The 14781-nt window shown below is 46.8% G+C and overlaps 1 long non-coding RNA gene across 1 annotated transcript in view; it reads right to left on the bottom strand.

The window, feature by feature from the left end:
• LOC142574025 (uncharacterized) overlaps nucleotides 1-3384 on the bottom strand; it is a 29563-nt gene extending 26179 nt beyond the window's left edge. Inside the window, exon 1 of the long non-coding RNA XR_012826393.1 lies at nucleotides 3234-3384. This is a non-coding gene — a long non-coding RNA (uncharacterized LOC142574025). The remainder of the gene's footprint in view (nucleotides 1-3233) is intronic.
• Nucleotides 3385-14781: the final 11397 nt, after the last annotated feature.

Genomic DNA, 14781 nt, shown 5'->3' with positions numbered 1-14781 from the left:
CTTGACAAAAAAGAGTAAAGAAATTTTCCTGCCCCATGAACGGCGGCAGAAGGAGGTGGTTTACGGCATTCCTCTCTCCTGTAGCAAATGTTGCGTCGGCCAGGCTGGTCGATGCGTGGATGACCGTTTGAGGGAGCCCCGAGCAAATGTGTAGGTTTTCGTAGCGGGAGGTCACATGGCTGACCATTGCAAAAGGTGTTCGTGTACCCCAGTGTACAAAGACTCTTGTGTACTCGGAAGTGTAAAGGTTTTAAAATAGAGGAAATTAAAAGAGACGAAACAGCTTGCCACGTAGAGTGCGGCAAGCTGTTCAGTATAGAATTCTTCTACTGTTTTTATTATATTGTGAAAATTATTGATGACATTATTCTGCTTATCTTCCACTGCACACTTATTGCACTGTCACTGGCCAAGTTGTCGTCTCATTGATTTTTTGCGGCGACCAATAGTTACTGCTTCGTCAGCCTGTCCGATGTCAAAATTTCGAATATCAGTTACTTTCTTGTTTGACAGCTTCGTTATTTCAGCTATTTTGATCTGATCTCTTGAGGTAGACGCGTTCATGCTTTGTCGTTTATTTATTAGGCCCCTTGTAAGTTCGGAGAGCTTACTTCCCACTTCAAATGCTTTTGTAAAGTAAGCTCAGTTACAGTTTTATTCATTGCTTCTATGTTATCGACATCTTCCTCCTCTGGCGCTTCATATTCTCTTACCGCCACAAGCCTGAATTCGTTTGCATTTACCCTTACAGCGTCTACAATGTCCTGTTTTTTCTTTACGAATTTTGTTCTTCCTTTCTTAACATTTAGAGAAATCGCAGCCCGTGGTAAGCTGTGATGACTGCCCTTTACCCTACCGAACAATTCTGCACCTTCCACTATGCAAGGATCGGGACAGACTATGAAATACATTTAATTAATGGATTCACAATTACAAAATTTCCAGGTGCACCAACCTGTTACAGCGCATTCTAGACCTTACACGTTTTTCTCAATATTCTATTCCTTTCTGCTAATTCTACCAACATTTCTCCACTAAAGTGACCCTACAATCAATGTCGTAGTTGCCAACTGCTCTTTCCCCATACTGAAAAAGCCCATGGCTACAGTGTACTTCCTTGGTGCCTTTCTAAACACTAATTGCACAGTTCATATACCTGTTTTATGCATTCATTATCATGACAGGTGGTTGGAGCGTAGGCTTGAATACCTTTAATGTATATCTCCTATGTAGCTTTATTAAGATGACTGCTACCCACTCATTAATGTTGTTGAATTCAGCAATGATGTCGGATATGTATTTATGAAATAAAAAGCCTACGCCGTGTTCTCTAATCTGGCAGACCTCTGTAGCAGAAAACATAGCCGTTAGCAAGCACTTCCACAAGCTTCCCAACTTTATCCAACCTCACTAATGCCAATAATATCCCAGGAAATTTTTGCTCACTAATGTCTCAAAGAAACCTGCTGTTAACCTCACTCGACAGGGTTCGCGTGTTAAACGTTGCCAGGTTGAGTTTCCAGTACTGGGTAAGCGCCGCTTTTCAATGAGCGCCTTCACATCAACGCTTAAGCGAGCCGCGGCATGATTACATACGGTATGTGCGACTCTTCAATGAACCTCTCGCCAACTTGTGTTACTGAGTATGCTTGTTTGAATGTGCGGCAAAAAATAAACACCGTTTGCAGGCACTGGTACACTATGCTTCTCGTCTAGCATGCCACGTGTGGTCTTTTCAGACGCGCCCATAAGCAGAGGCGCCAATAGCGCAGCATGTCCAGAAAGAAGGACGATAGGGAGGTGCACGGTGGCCGCATGACGTGATTCTTAAGGTTCGCACGCACCGGCACGCCACGCATTTCGGTGGCCACGTGCAGGCTTCGCGGCGGCGGAGCTACATGGCGTCGACTGTTCTAAGGGAAGCGTGAAAGTACCGCTGCCGTACACGCGTCGTACATAACTTGTTTCGGCGGTGGCAACACGCTGCACCGCTATAGTCACTAGTAGCTAACGGGTTACCGTCGACAGTTATGACCAGATGGATTCTATCGCATTTTAAAAAATAAATCAGATAAGCCCACCAATTGCACACACATAGTGAAACGACTAGTATTTTTCTGCACGGTGCACTTAACCTTCACATTTTAGTCATAACGGTGTACAATCATGCTAATGCCTGCTGGTGTGGCATCTACATGTGCTAGTAAAGGAATAAAAAAATGCATAGCTTTTTTTCGTGCCTCGCGCACAGTTTCTCGTGCTATCGAGCCTTGAGACTGCAGCACGCAGCAGGCGATGGTATTCAAGCTCACGGAGCAGAAGACGCGGCTTTCTCTTTATTACGCCAATAAACCTTTCTTTCAGCTTGCTGCACCTAAGCTGAAACATTCTTCGTGCATTTGCATACTTCAGTAACATTTCAGTATCAATATTTGCCTTTGGACTTCCATTTATACCTAGTCCTGCCAGACAGGTCAGTCCATTTTGTAGGAAAGTCAGCGTTAAATAGCTAGCGAGCACACGATTTTTTTTTTCCTGTACTCTACTATTAATATTTTAAATGCTTTTGCTTGGTAGCTTACGCACATAAGTGATCGTAACATTGGTTTTTTTCAACAAACAGGGTTAAGATTTTCAGATTCATATGGCAAAGTAACGGCCATTACATTTGATGACTTAGCACGACAAAGCGTTACTCTCACAATCGCCTGCACACAAAAAACAAAGAAAGTAAATGAAATAAATTCTTGACTGTACGTGTAATAAACACGACACGAATATGAGGCACACTATAATGAGGGTATTCAAATTTACTTGAGCCAGAGGGCGTTCTCTTACAGGGAGCAAAACCTAATTATACGAGAGATTGCGTTAAGTTCATTACCTGAAAATTCAACTGAACTTAAGCAAGAAGCTTTCCGTAGCTTAAGAAGGGATTTACGTTCAAGAACGCGACCTAGGGGAGTTTTAAAAGCGTAATACGCAAAGCGTGGAAACCTGGTCGGACCACGTCTACATTAGCGGCAATAATATTGTTGATTTTAATAATTACTCACTTTTTTATATTATAGCATTTTGGCTCCAAGAAGTTTCACATGCTTTACTTCGCTGGTCTCGCAAACGCGACCACACCAGCATTAATTCGCTCATCTCAAAGACACGATTGGGCTGGTAACGCAATTTAGTTATTCCTAGTTTAGTTACCAGCCATGTAAAGGGATCTGGCTACTTACATGAACGTAACGGCAACCACAACAAAAACGAGAATCGTTGCCTTGTACGCTTCCATTGTTTGTCAAATTACGATCTTGAGAATCACAGTCGTTGCTGTGGCACTGGATTGAGAATAAGTTCTTCGAGCTTTTATACGCCACAGCATCTAAGTTCATGAATGTGGTAGAGGCAACACTTTCAATGGGAGCAGGACTATGAATGAATAGCCTTTCTTTGTTGAATACGATATAATGTCTTTGGACAACAGTGGAGGCGCAAAATAGTGTTCACAAAGCACGCAACCGAAAGGTGATGCGCGTGGCCATCCATTATGGTCGGTAGAAAGAATACAACATCGTTGACTGCACATGGCCGTCGAAACAGACCAAACTTATTTGTACTTTATGGTCCGTGGCTGCTGAAACAACTATGCAGATCCTATTTTTGGAAGTAGTTGGGTCCTGAACAATCCCTCGGCCTTGGTGAAAGAGACACAGTCCGCGGATAGCATACGCTGCTGTGAACATCTCAGGCAAATTTTGTAGTCGTGCGCGTCGCGTTGAGTTCAGTTTTCTCTCAAACCCTATTTTTTCAGTAGAAGGCGGCTCATCACACTTTTCTGGACTTTTTATTGCATGATATAGCAGATTCCCATACGCGGCTGCTATTGAACAATAGTTGACTTTAATCAAGAACGGTGTTTGCATCAGTGCGCTTCTCCGTGCTGTTACTCAGCATATTTACTGACGGCGTTTAATAGACTGGCTGAAGTAAGCGAAATTCTGCTTTCGATTATCGATTATTTACGCACTTCCGGAGGAAGCCGACTATCCTCTGTTCATGCTCGACCGCAGCAGCCGAAACATGAATTAAACTTCGTCCACCACCTTATCTAAATCGTAGCCGTCGAGTCTCGCCAATTTCGACTAGTTTTCCACGCGCAATTATCCTCGAACCACGCAAACATTAAGCTCAGACAAACACGTACGTTTGTCAGAAGAGGTTCACTCCTGGCCGCTTCTTGTTCTCATAAAACTTAGAGCGCAAGAAAGACATTGGACGTAGAAAAGCAACACAGCACACACGCGCGTCCAGTGTCTTCCTTGCGTCCTAAGTCTTCTGTTATGCGTTACCAACTTGCACACATATCCATTCTATGGTTAGTGGTTACACGCCTTGGCAAACTAAGCTTCGTATTGGGCCATTGATTGGGCTTCCTAATGTACAAGTTAAATGTGGCTACTATTAGTTGGCCCCACTGTTGCAGGACAAAGCCGCTCCGCACCAGGTAGGGCAGCCAGACTGGAGTATTTGACCGCGAAGGCGCACCCGAACCCTTTCGTGCATAATGGAGACGCAGCGCATACGCACTCCAGTTGCATGTAGCTGCGCTCGATACGCAGCGTATATACTGCGGCCCCCGTGGGGTGCCGCGACTAATCCCCTGGCAGACAGCACCGTGGGTTGCTGAGGACAGCTGCGCGCTTGGCTACGTCTGGCGCGTTGTATGGGCCAATATCCGATGTAGTGACGTCTACGTGAACATCTAAAATAAAATTTCATCTGCGCGCCACGGTGACGCTCAGTAAGCGGAGCGTTGTGGGTACGCTTGTCCCCCGTAACCTCCGCAATGCAAGCAATTGAAGATGAAACGGGAGCGCAGCGAACAGAGTCATAAGCGGTCTTTGATTGCCACCGCTTCTTCTGAATGCATTGTAGTGATTTTTGCAGCATAGTAATCCAGAAATTGTCTGTTTTAACTGCAAATGCATTTCTGGACATCCATAATAAGTAATTTAGTGCCCCTCTAAGTATTCTTTGTGCACTCTAAAAACAAAGAGAATTCCAGGCACTCTCTTTGACTGAGTATCTGCTTATCCCATATTTCCCTCTTTTCGTGAATAAATCGACCCTCTTTAAAAAAAAGTAGGACAATTCTTCCTGACAGAGTTTTGTTACTCCACCGCAAGATGGTGCTAGTAGTCTTCCGCAATGTTCCGATACTCTCCTTACAGGGGTATTACTGCTCCCCAAGACCGAGTGCTTCGCCTCCTCCAAACCGAGTACTTCTACTCCTCCAAGCCAAGCGTTTCTACTCCCCCAAACAGAGTGCTTGTACTCCATCAGAAGAGAGTGCTACTACTCTTCCCAATAGTGTGAAACCACAATGTAGATCCATGGTCACGTTAGAAGGGATTCGCAATTATTACATGTGGGGAATATTTGATTCCTTCACAGGCAGCTGCTCCATATATGTTTGCTCAATGGGATGTAACCAGTAGTTGCAGAGTTACACAAGTGAACCATTTTCTATCTTAAAAGGTAAAAATTATCATTGATATGTCACAAGAGAAACTGAATAATAATTTTAGCAACATTTTGACAAACACCTAAAATCAGAATACAATGATGCCCAGGAACATTAGAACACATATTGTCATAAAACGTAAGTATATTCTCTAAAGTTTCATCAGTATTACTAGGTAGAAATATCCTTTAATTTCAATTGGCTCCTTCTTTTCAAAAATAAAGTATACAATGGAAAGTTAAACAGAAAAAACGCTTCCATACTTAAAAGTGAAATACGACCAAAGAAAAGTATGCGCCACATTACAGGCCAGCAAACACATTTCTGGCACAAAACGCGTGCAATTCTATGTGCACAGGTTACTGGATGAGCTGCTAAGCAGGGGGCTGGTAATGTAGATACATTGCGCAAGAAACTTTTATTGTGTGCCATATTCTAAGACAGCAGCTCAATTGATAACGTCCTGTACAGCGTATGGATGTTCCTGACTGAGAGTACAGTGTATTTAGAAATGTGTTCTATATTCTCATGTGAGGTCGCAGGTCTAGCTAGCTTTGCGTATATTTCGCATAAAGTTATTCATGTAGGAGCTGCACCCCATTGTTTCTAAGTGTGTCTTGTCATTGTTCTGCAGCAGTATCGTGCCCGGTCTCAAAGCGGTACAGAAGCGCATTATATTTCCTATTTGGTTGGCCTCCTCGCGAAAGTAGTTTCCTAGTGCTGTTTGGTTTGATCCGCTACACTTTCTCACAAATAATTAAATTAAATAAATTTACAATATTATCTAGTGTGTAGCAAATGATTATTAAACTGCAAGGAGCATTGGCATTAAAATCTTGCCAATCAAATTTTGTGTCATATATGGTAGCTTTTCATTCCCATTACGGTAAAAATGCTATAATTCTAAGGAGCTGCTTGCATTGTTACATGATCAGTAATTGTGACTCGTTGAATATGCAATCTAACTAAAGTATAGCATGGCTTCAGACGCGCATCAAAGATCAGATGTTATGAATATTGACACGTGCGCTCGTTTATCTTTATGAGGTCATCACATTTCACAGCCTAACAAACGTTATCGCACAGCGCAAGACGCGCCTGCATGCATAGAAAGATTTTGAAATGTTATTCATGGTTCCATCCGCTGTCTGTCACCGAACCTTGTGTAATCTGACTGCATGTATGCGCGAGCGAATGGTGTAGAACTTTATGGAAAACACGGCAGTTCCAGCGATTACTCTGGGACATTCGACCACTGATGTATAAAAGCCGACGCGCTTGACCCGCTGATCAGATTTTGACGACCGGCGACTGTGTTCGCCGCTGTCGCCATCCTTAAGTGTAGCCAGGTTTAGTGGGCACAGGTTCACCTAGTAGGAGTTAGTTTCGTCTTCCACAGTATTTTTACTGTGTTTTATACATGTCACTACCACGTGGCATCTGGTGGAGGTGCTTTTAATTCACGTACTGGCCGCCCTCGACAAGTCGTGAGCCAAGCCCTGACCGCAAAGAGAACACCAACGTAATCCCTGACCATCGGGTAAGCCGCCCTCTACAACAGCTGCCCCTGGAGCACGGACTTCTACCTGAGAAGACCAAGAAGATTGGGTTCAAGACAAGCACAATAGCAGCCCCAGTGTCACCTATCGTACTTCAACATCCCGGAGAGCCCCCTACCTTCCGTCGCACTGCGCACCATTGTGTGTGAAGCAACCTGTGCACGTGTATAGATTACTTGGGAGGGCGTGTAGTTTTCGGGTTGGCGTCTGCCAGAGCGCGTGCGCCGTTTGGCGAGCGGACCGAGTGTTCTCAATGAGGTCATGAACGTGATTCCAGAGAAGGTTCTTGATTCCATCCGAGAACCTGAAGGAAAACTCGTGGCCACCATGCCGGCGGGGGTCACATCACGTCCGGTAGAGTGGACGACATGCGAGTGGGACCGAAGAAGAAAAGACGTTTTCTGCGGGGAAAGACTTGCCCAAAAGCAGAAGTGCAGATACGAGTAATGGATTGCCGGGACTTTCTCAAAGCAGCGCTCGTCTGGCTGCGGTAGTTCGCTCGAGAGCAATCACGTTGGATTTATCACGTTAGATTTAATAGGGCGACATGCTTGACTTAGAAAGCTTAATTCTTGCTCAATGTCTAGTCTCATCCAATGCTTCGAGCAGTTTGTTAATATGTCCACTACTGCCACTGTATTAAATGAGTTTATTCTTGGCTCTTTATACCGGTATAATTTAAAGCACGTTAAAAAGAAACAAAACATAGGCACGCACAGCCAATGAGGAAGTTAGGTTTCACATATTTGTATCGATCTTGCGCACGTTGCGCATTAGTCACTTTTGCGGCTGAGAGCAATTTTTTTTAGGAATAGTCAACCTACCAAATAGTCTTCCAATGCAGGAATTATTGAGCGCATATGACGGACAATATTGTCTCAAGTAGCGATACGTGCATGTCGATGACCGGCTCATGCCCTATTGAGTTTCTCTCTTAGTCCACTATATTTTTCAAAGCTCAGCGTCACCACACTGATCAGTACTGCTCAGCGGCAACTGGGCTGTAAAATGGGTTGAGACGAGTATTAGGAGGCATACTCATATTTAGGATGTGGCATCTGGTGTGGCACGTGGAATAAAATTCACGGTGGCCTTATGAGTAGTCTAGCAAATCTTTTTGGGCCTTAAGAATGTATGCCCAACATACATGTTTGGCACGAAAATGCAAAGCAAGGTCCAGTAACCGGAGCAACGTTTTCCTGGCTAAGATGGACAGAGCAATACAAGAGAAATTAGATGGGTTAATTTTAAAGGTATGTAAGTATGTAGATTACTATTTAGTGTTGTCTTCGTATTTAGCATGTAATTGTGGAAGCTTGTCGAAGACTGGTAAGGTCGATCAAAGCATAGCCGCGACTCAAACTCTAGGGAACAAACCGTCGAAATGTTTCCGTTATACCATACGTGCACAGGCTGGCACATGACCTTCAGAATGTAGCAAGGCGTTACGATACTCCGATAATATTTTCCGCCCCTCGAAAGTTGACAGCAATCTGTTCGCAGGTGCACAGGCAGATGGAAGGAGGCGGTAGAGGGAAAGAAAGAAAATAAATGCTTGCACTATCAAGCACACCGCCCCGTTCATTCCTTGTGCGAAGGAAGTAGCCTACAAGTTATCATTATCGCGTGGCGCATTGTACATCGGCCAAACAAGACTACCTGTTCAGGAATGTTTAGCAGAACACCGCAGACAGGTGGGGGTGATGCCCTTGATAACCTCCCAAAACATAGCCGCACATGTGGCAAGAACGATAAGAAAAAGAAGATCAATGGAAACCACTCTTTGACAAAACAACAATTCTATTCAGGCACAGGAATCAACTCGTGTGTTAGCTTATGGAAGCCTTCCAAATGCGTATCAGCGCAGATAAATGCGTCACTCAGACTTCCGTCCGCTTCTCTGACAGAGAGTTTTGGCTCTTGGCCAAGTTAATGGGGCATACGGGGAACACGTGATGTTCAATATGATAGCTTTGTTTGGTTCTGCTTCCGTTTTTTTATTAATTCGTACATGTCTCTGGAATAAACTTCAGTTGTGAGTTAGCGCTCTTCCTTAATTTTTTTGCTCGGCTTGAACTCATGTCTCCACGCAAAGTTTTCCAGTGTGCTCCTCTCTCGCTCTTCACGGAGTTCTAACATGCTGTGGTGCTGTCTTATTACCTAGAAGTTCGTGGCATTCACCATGCGCGTTCTCCCGCTTTCTCATTGTCCGCGAGGCTGTAGCATCGTTCGTTCCTGTTATTGATCACGGTGCTAATTCAAGTTACTCGTGCTCACGTTGGTCGTGGCACTCGCACTGCGCGCCCTCTGTCGCTCTGTATCTCTCTCTCTCTCTTGCTCGCTCGCTCGTTGCTCTTAGCACTCACGCTGTACCTGTGCTTTCGTTCATTTCCTGGGGCATCCGCATTGTCTGTGCACTCTCTCGTTTGTGCTCGCTCTGCGCGTGCTCTATCGTTGCCAGTGGCGCTCCTGCTGCCCTTTTTGTATCTCTCTCGCCACCACACCATCGACCAGCGGACGTCCACCTCTCGCTCAATGGGGCATCTAAACGACGCACACCATCTGCTGCACTACAACACGCTGCAGCCTGCAAACTCCACGAGCCGATGTAGGCAAGGCTGCTGATCTTCACAGATCGGCAGCCTGCAGGCTGCACCATTCCGGCTAGGGCGGTCAACAAACAATGCCAGATCCGCTTCGCTGCGAACTCCATCGCGACAGAACAAGCGGGGCTCAATGTAGCCACTGACGCCCTGGCTGAGCACCCTCCTGTGCAATTGAGGGCAGTGCTCTGCGACGCAAAGCCAGTGCTCCTTAGCCTCATCAACCACCGCCGATCAGCGCTTACCAGGGGCATTGTTCCTCTCCAAGTTCTCTATATTGGCTGCGGCGGGGGTCACCGTCGTTTTAAGTGGCTGCCTTCCCATGTGAGAATAGCGGACAATGAAGAAGCGGACATCCTCGCATAAATCGGCCACTATCCTGAAGTACCGCTTATACAAGCAGTCGCTACCTCTGATTTTTTGAGGCAGCTCCTGAACACATAGCTCACAACCGTCCACCCCGATGCCAGGGTGGTCAACGGCAGGGTTCTCAGACGACATCCAGAAGGTGGCTGCGGGTTGCGTCTGGACGGCACCTCTGCTGCACGCCAAGGGACGCTCCACCTGATCGGTCTGCGGACGTTGCGGCAACCCAGAGACACTTGAGCATCTTGCTTATGCTTGCTGTGTTCAGGAACCGGAATGATCACGTGTAATCACTGCTTGCAGGCAACAGGGCCTATCTGCTGTAACATCCGGCGACCCCCTGTTCCCGTCGCCCTCCACCTCCGAGCTCTCCGCAGCCCTTCGGAGTTTCTTGAGGCGAACGGGATCACCGTTTACCCATAAGCACTCGCACCAGGCCATTGCCCTCAGATTCGGCCTACTACATGAACGGACAAGACTCCTGCTGCTGGTTATCCTTCTCTTCCCTTCCTCTCATATTTATTTCCCACTTCACCTTCACCTGACGCTGCGCCATGCTCCCTACATGGCTGCCAAAATAATCCTCATTTCGCAAATAAAAACCACTGCTACTACTACTACTACTACTACTAATACTACTACTACTACTACTACTACTACTACTACTACTACTACTACTACTACTACTACTACTACTACTACTACTACTACTACTCGTGGCGTTGGCGCTACGTGTTGAACAGTAGCACGTGGGCTGGTTGGGAAGCGCAGCAATGCGTAAACTACAGCACCGCTTTGCAGAAACTGTCCTACGTACAATAATCACCTTTTTAGCAGCCGAAATACCAACGCGAGCCTCTGTTGAGGCAGTAATTTTAGGGCGTCAAATGAAATGTCCACACGAGACATGAGAAACACGAAGCATTTCTCGCACATCGGCAATCAGATCTTCTGAAAGGTCAAGCTTGAACTACAGTTCAGTTCAATTCGCAAAACCACCATGCTTTTCTTGCATTATCATCATCAGCACCATACTTTTGGTCCGCTGCACGACAGTTTCTCCCAGAGATCTGCAATTACACAAATTGCACTAGGTGATTCAAGCTATCGCCTGCCCAGATTTCTAATTTCATCACCGCACCTAATTTTCTGCCGCCCTCACCAGCGTTTCTGTTCCCTTGTCACCCATTCTGTAACTCTAATGGGCCACCGGTTATCTACTCGACGCATTATATGGCGGGCCCAGCTCGATTTTTTTCTCTTAATGTAAATTAGAGTGTCGGCTACCCTCGTTTCCAGCATGATCCACAGCGCTCTCTTCCTGTCTCTTAAAGTTACGCCGATCAGTTTTCCTTCCCTGGCTCCTTGCGCCGTCCTTAATATGTTCTCGAGCTTCTTCGTTGAAGCTTCTTCGTTGAAAGTTTCTGCCCCGTACATTCTTTAACAAAGTTACGCCCTCTGTGCTTATGTTGCCCACAACCATGATAGTCCTTTCTTGCCCGCATTTCCTTTCTTCAACTGTGCAAAGCTCGGTATTTCGAAGTCACGAACGGCTTATGCTTATCAGCCTGACATACCATTCTCCACAGGAACATCGCGAGCACTGAGTTTTCAAGAAAAGAAACACACGCCCCAAAGGGTGAAAGCCCAAATGGTGCAAACGTTTTTTAGAGCGAATATTGACACGTGAGCTTGCTTGTCTTTTACTGGTGAGCGTGTTTCACCGCCTAGGAAATGTTATCGCTCAGCTCAGGACGCGCCTGCATGTCTCAGAAGTCTCTGGAATATTATCGATGGTTCTATCCGCTATCTGTTTTTGCCTAACCTTGTGTAATCTCATTGCATGTATGCACGACGCGAATGGTGCAGAACTTTCTAGAAGACCTGCGGGCACCCGTGATTACAATGGAGCGTTCGATGGCTAAGGTATAAAAGCTGACGCGCTTGACCCACAGATCAGATTTCAACAATCGCCGACTGTGTTCCCCGCTATCGTTGTGCTTTAGGTGCAGCCTGTTTTTGTGGGCACAGGTTCGACCAATAAAAGTTAGTTTTGTCATTCACAGTATTGCTGCTGTGTTCTTCCCCGTGGCTACTGCGTGACATCTGGTGGAGGTGCTTTGCATTCATGTACAGGACGGCCCCACAAAACCGTTACCCAAGACAGCACGCGGAAGACAACACCAACGTCACCAAAAACCAGTGAGGTAGCTGCATGCTGCAAGGACTGCCGCCGGAGCACGGACTTTTGCATGAGACGACTATAATGTTTGCGGCCAAGTAAACCGCGAAGGCAGCCCCAGCGGCCCGCTTCGTACTAGAACAGTCCAGGGAGCCACTGACCTTTCGTGGAGCATCAAGACCCGGATAACTGGTTGAAAACATATGAAAGCGTTGCTAGATTCAACAACTGGAACTCCGATCACAAGCTCTGACATGTGTAGTTCGCTTTAGAAGACGCCACCAGGACCTGGTTTGAGAACCGGGAATCAACCTTGACCGCATGGGACCTGTAGCGCGATGGCTTCCTTCAGACGTTCACGATCGTCCTGAGCAAAGAGCGAGCCGAAGGTCTACTAGAAACCCGCATGGAGCTGCCGAACGAGAACATCGTGATCTTTACGAAGGAAATGACTCGCCTCTTCCGAAACTCCGACCGAGACATGCCGGAAGAGAAAAAGTGCGATCCCTGATGTCCGGTTTTAAGCAAGAACGTTCCTCTGGATTGATACGCAACCCGTCTAACAGTGTTGTCGATTTTATTTCCGAGGCTACAACTATTGAGCAGACGCATCATATGGGGTCAACGCAATATAATCAATGATCGCTGACCGCAAGCCACATCGACGTTCAAGCACTCCACAGCGAGGACCTGCGGGTACCATCTGAGTGGTCGTTCGCGAGGAACTGCAGATGTTCTTTCCAAGGTCGCAGCCTCAAGTGGCCTCAATCACCGGTATCGTCAAAGAAGAGGTTGAACGATTGCTAGGAGTTCCTGAACTGCAACCACAATCACTGCATCGCCAGTCAGAAACGATGAGCTATGCCGCCATCGCCCGCCGTAAAGGTCCCCTACCGCGACCGCACCAGGGCGCTGTAACGCCGCAATTTCTTCGTCCACCGCCGCTGTCGCCAGCGTGCCCACGCGCCAATATGTGCGGAAGACGGACACTTGGCGCGCCCGCTACCAACGTCCACTCGGCTATCACTGCGGAGAAGCAAGCCACATCTACTGCCGATGTCCTTACCGTGGCATGGGACTGTGAGGGTTCGCTGTCAACGCTCCGCGCCCGCAGCAAGGTTAACGCTCTCGTGATATCACTGACTACCTCGCCGCTATTTATTTATTTATTTATTTATTTGATTTATTTTTTAGGTACTGCTAGCCTGAATTTCAGGCCTTCAGCAGGAGTAGGTTACACTTTGATACAAATGTACCTGAACAACAAAAAGAGCACACACACAAACGAATGAAACTGGATAAAAGCGACTGGTGTGTCAAGTACGGCACTGAATTATATAATTTCAAATGGTAAAATGTTATATATATGAACACACATCATTCAGTCGAACGCTCGACGACCGTCCCGTTTGCCGTCACCAGGTCGCTACCTGTCGCCGCAACGCCGACCATACACAGACCCAGCCTGGGGAAGGTCTGCGAGCCCATATCCCGAAAACTAAAAGCAGCAATCGATATAGGTGCGGTTACTGTTCGTCGAACTGACGAGGATCCTCCAACGCGGACGAAGACGAAAAACAGACTATTTCGACGGCATGAGAACGACACGCTTCCATCCTGTTGAAGCCTGAAAGCAAGGAATGCACCGGCCAATGACCTGACGACGCGACATACCAGCCCAACTTCCACACGACGCAGCCGTGATCCGATGCCAACACCTAACTGCAACGCAAGACAAGGAACTACCGACCTCGACGTGCTTTTCGACGGCCACGTTGTCACCGCCTTAGTAGACACAGAAGCGGCGACTCTGTGATCAGTGGATTATGCGCCGCCAAGCTTAACGAAGTCAAGACTCAATGGGGCGGCCCTCAAATTGAGACAGATGGAGGAAACCTCAAAAACGCGGCGAGAATCTCCACGGCTAGAATCACATTTTATGACCGGACCTACCCTGCAACGCTCGTTGTCAGCGAAAAGTGCTTGCGAGACGTAATTCTTGGCATAAGCATCCCGAAGAAACACGGTGCCATCATTGAATAGAGGTCGAATTCTATAACGCTGTCCACAGACCGAGCGATAACGACGCAGAGGCCTTCCAGTCAGCGTGCCTTGAGTGTACTCGAATACCAAGTGAGCATCTCGCCTCACTCGAGCATTGCCATTTCCGGCGACAGCGAAAGCCCCGCAGACGTAGAAGGTGTCATCGAAGATGGCCAACGTCTACTGCTCGACGGTGAAATTTGCGTCGAAAGAGGAAATGCTCGGCTGCACAGAGGAAAAACGAAAGTGATGATAACAAAGTTGAGCCAGGACTACAAGCACATAAACAATGGCACGACGATCGCATACATCGAGGAAATTGTGGAAACCAGCAAAGCCTTTGTCATCTCAGATGCAGACTGCGACATAAATCCATGTATCCGCCTGAGTAAAGAGAAACAGCTCAGAAGTCTTCTCACACGATGCGGAGAAGACTTCCGGAAAGCGAGAAGTCTTCTCTCTGCAACGCTAAATACTTCTCGTCAATGGACCGCAAGTCTGGATACT

The sequence above is a fragment of the Dermacentor variabilis genome, chromosome 3 (genome assembly GCF_050947875.1).
Source record: "Dermacentor variabilis isolate Ectoservices chromosome 3, ASM5094787v1, whole genome shotgun sequence".
NCBI classification, from domain to species: Eukaryota; Metazoa; Arthropoda; class Arachnida; order Ixodida; family Ixodidae; genus Dermacentor; species Dermacentor variabilis.
This window is presented reverse-complemented; position numbering and strand designations above follow the sequence as displayed.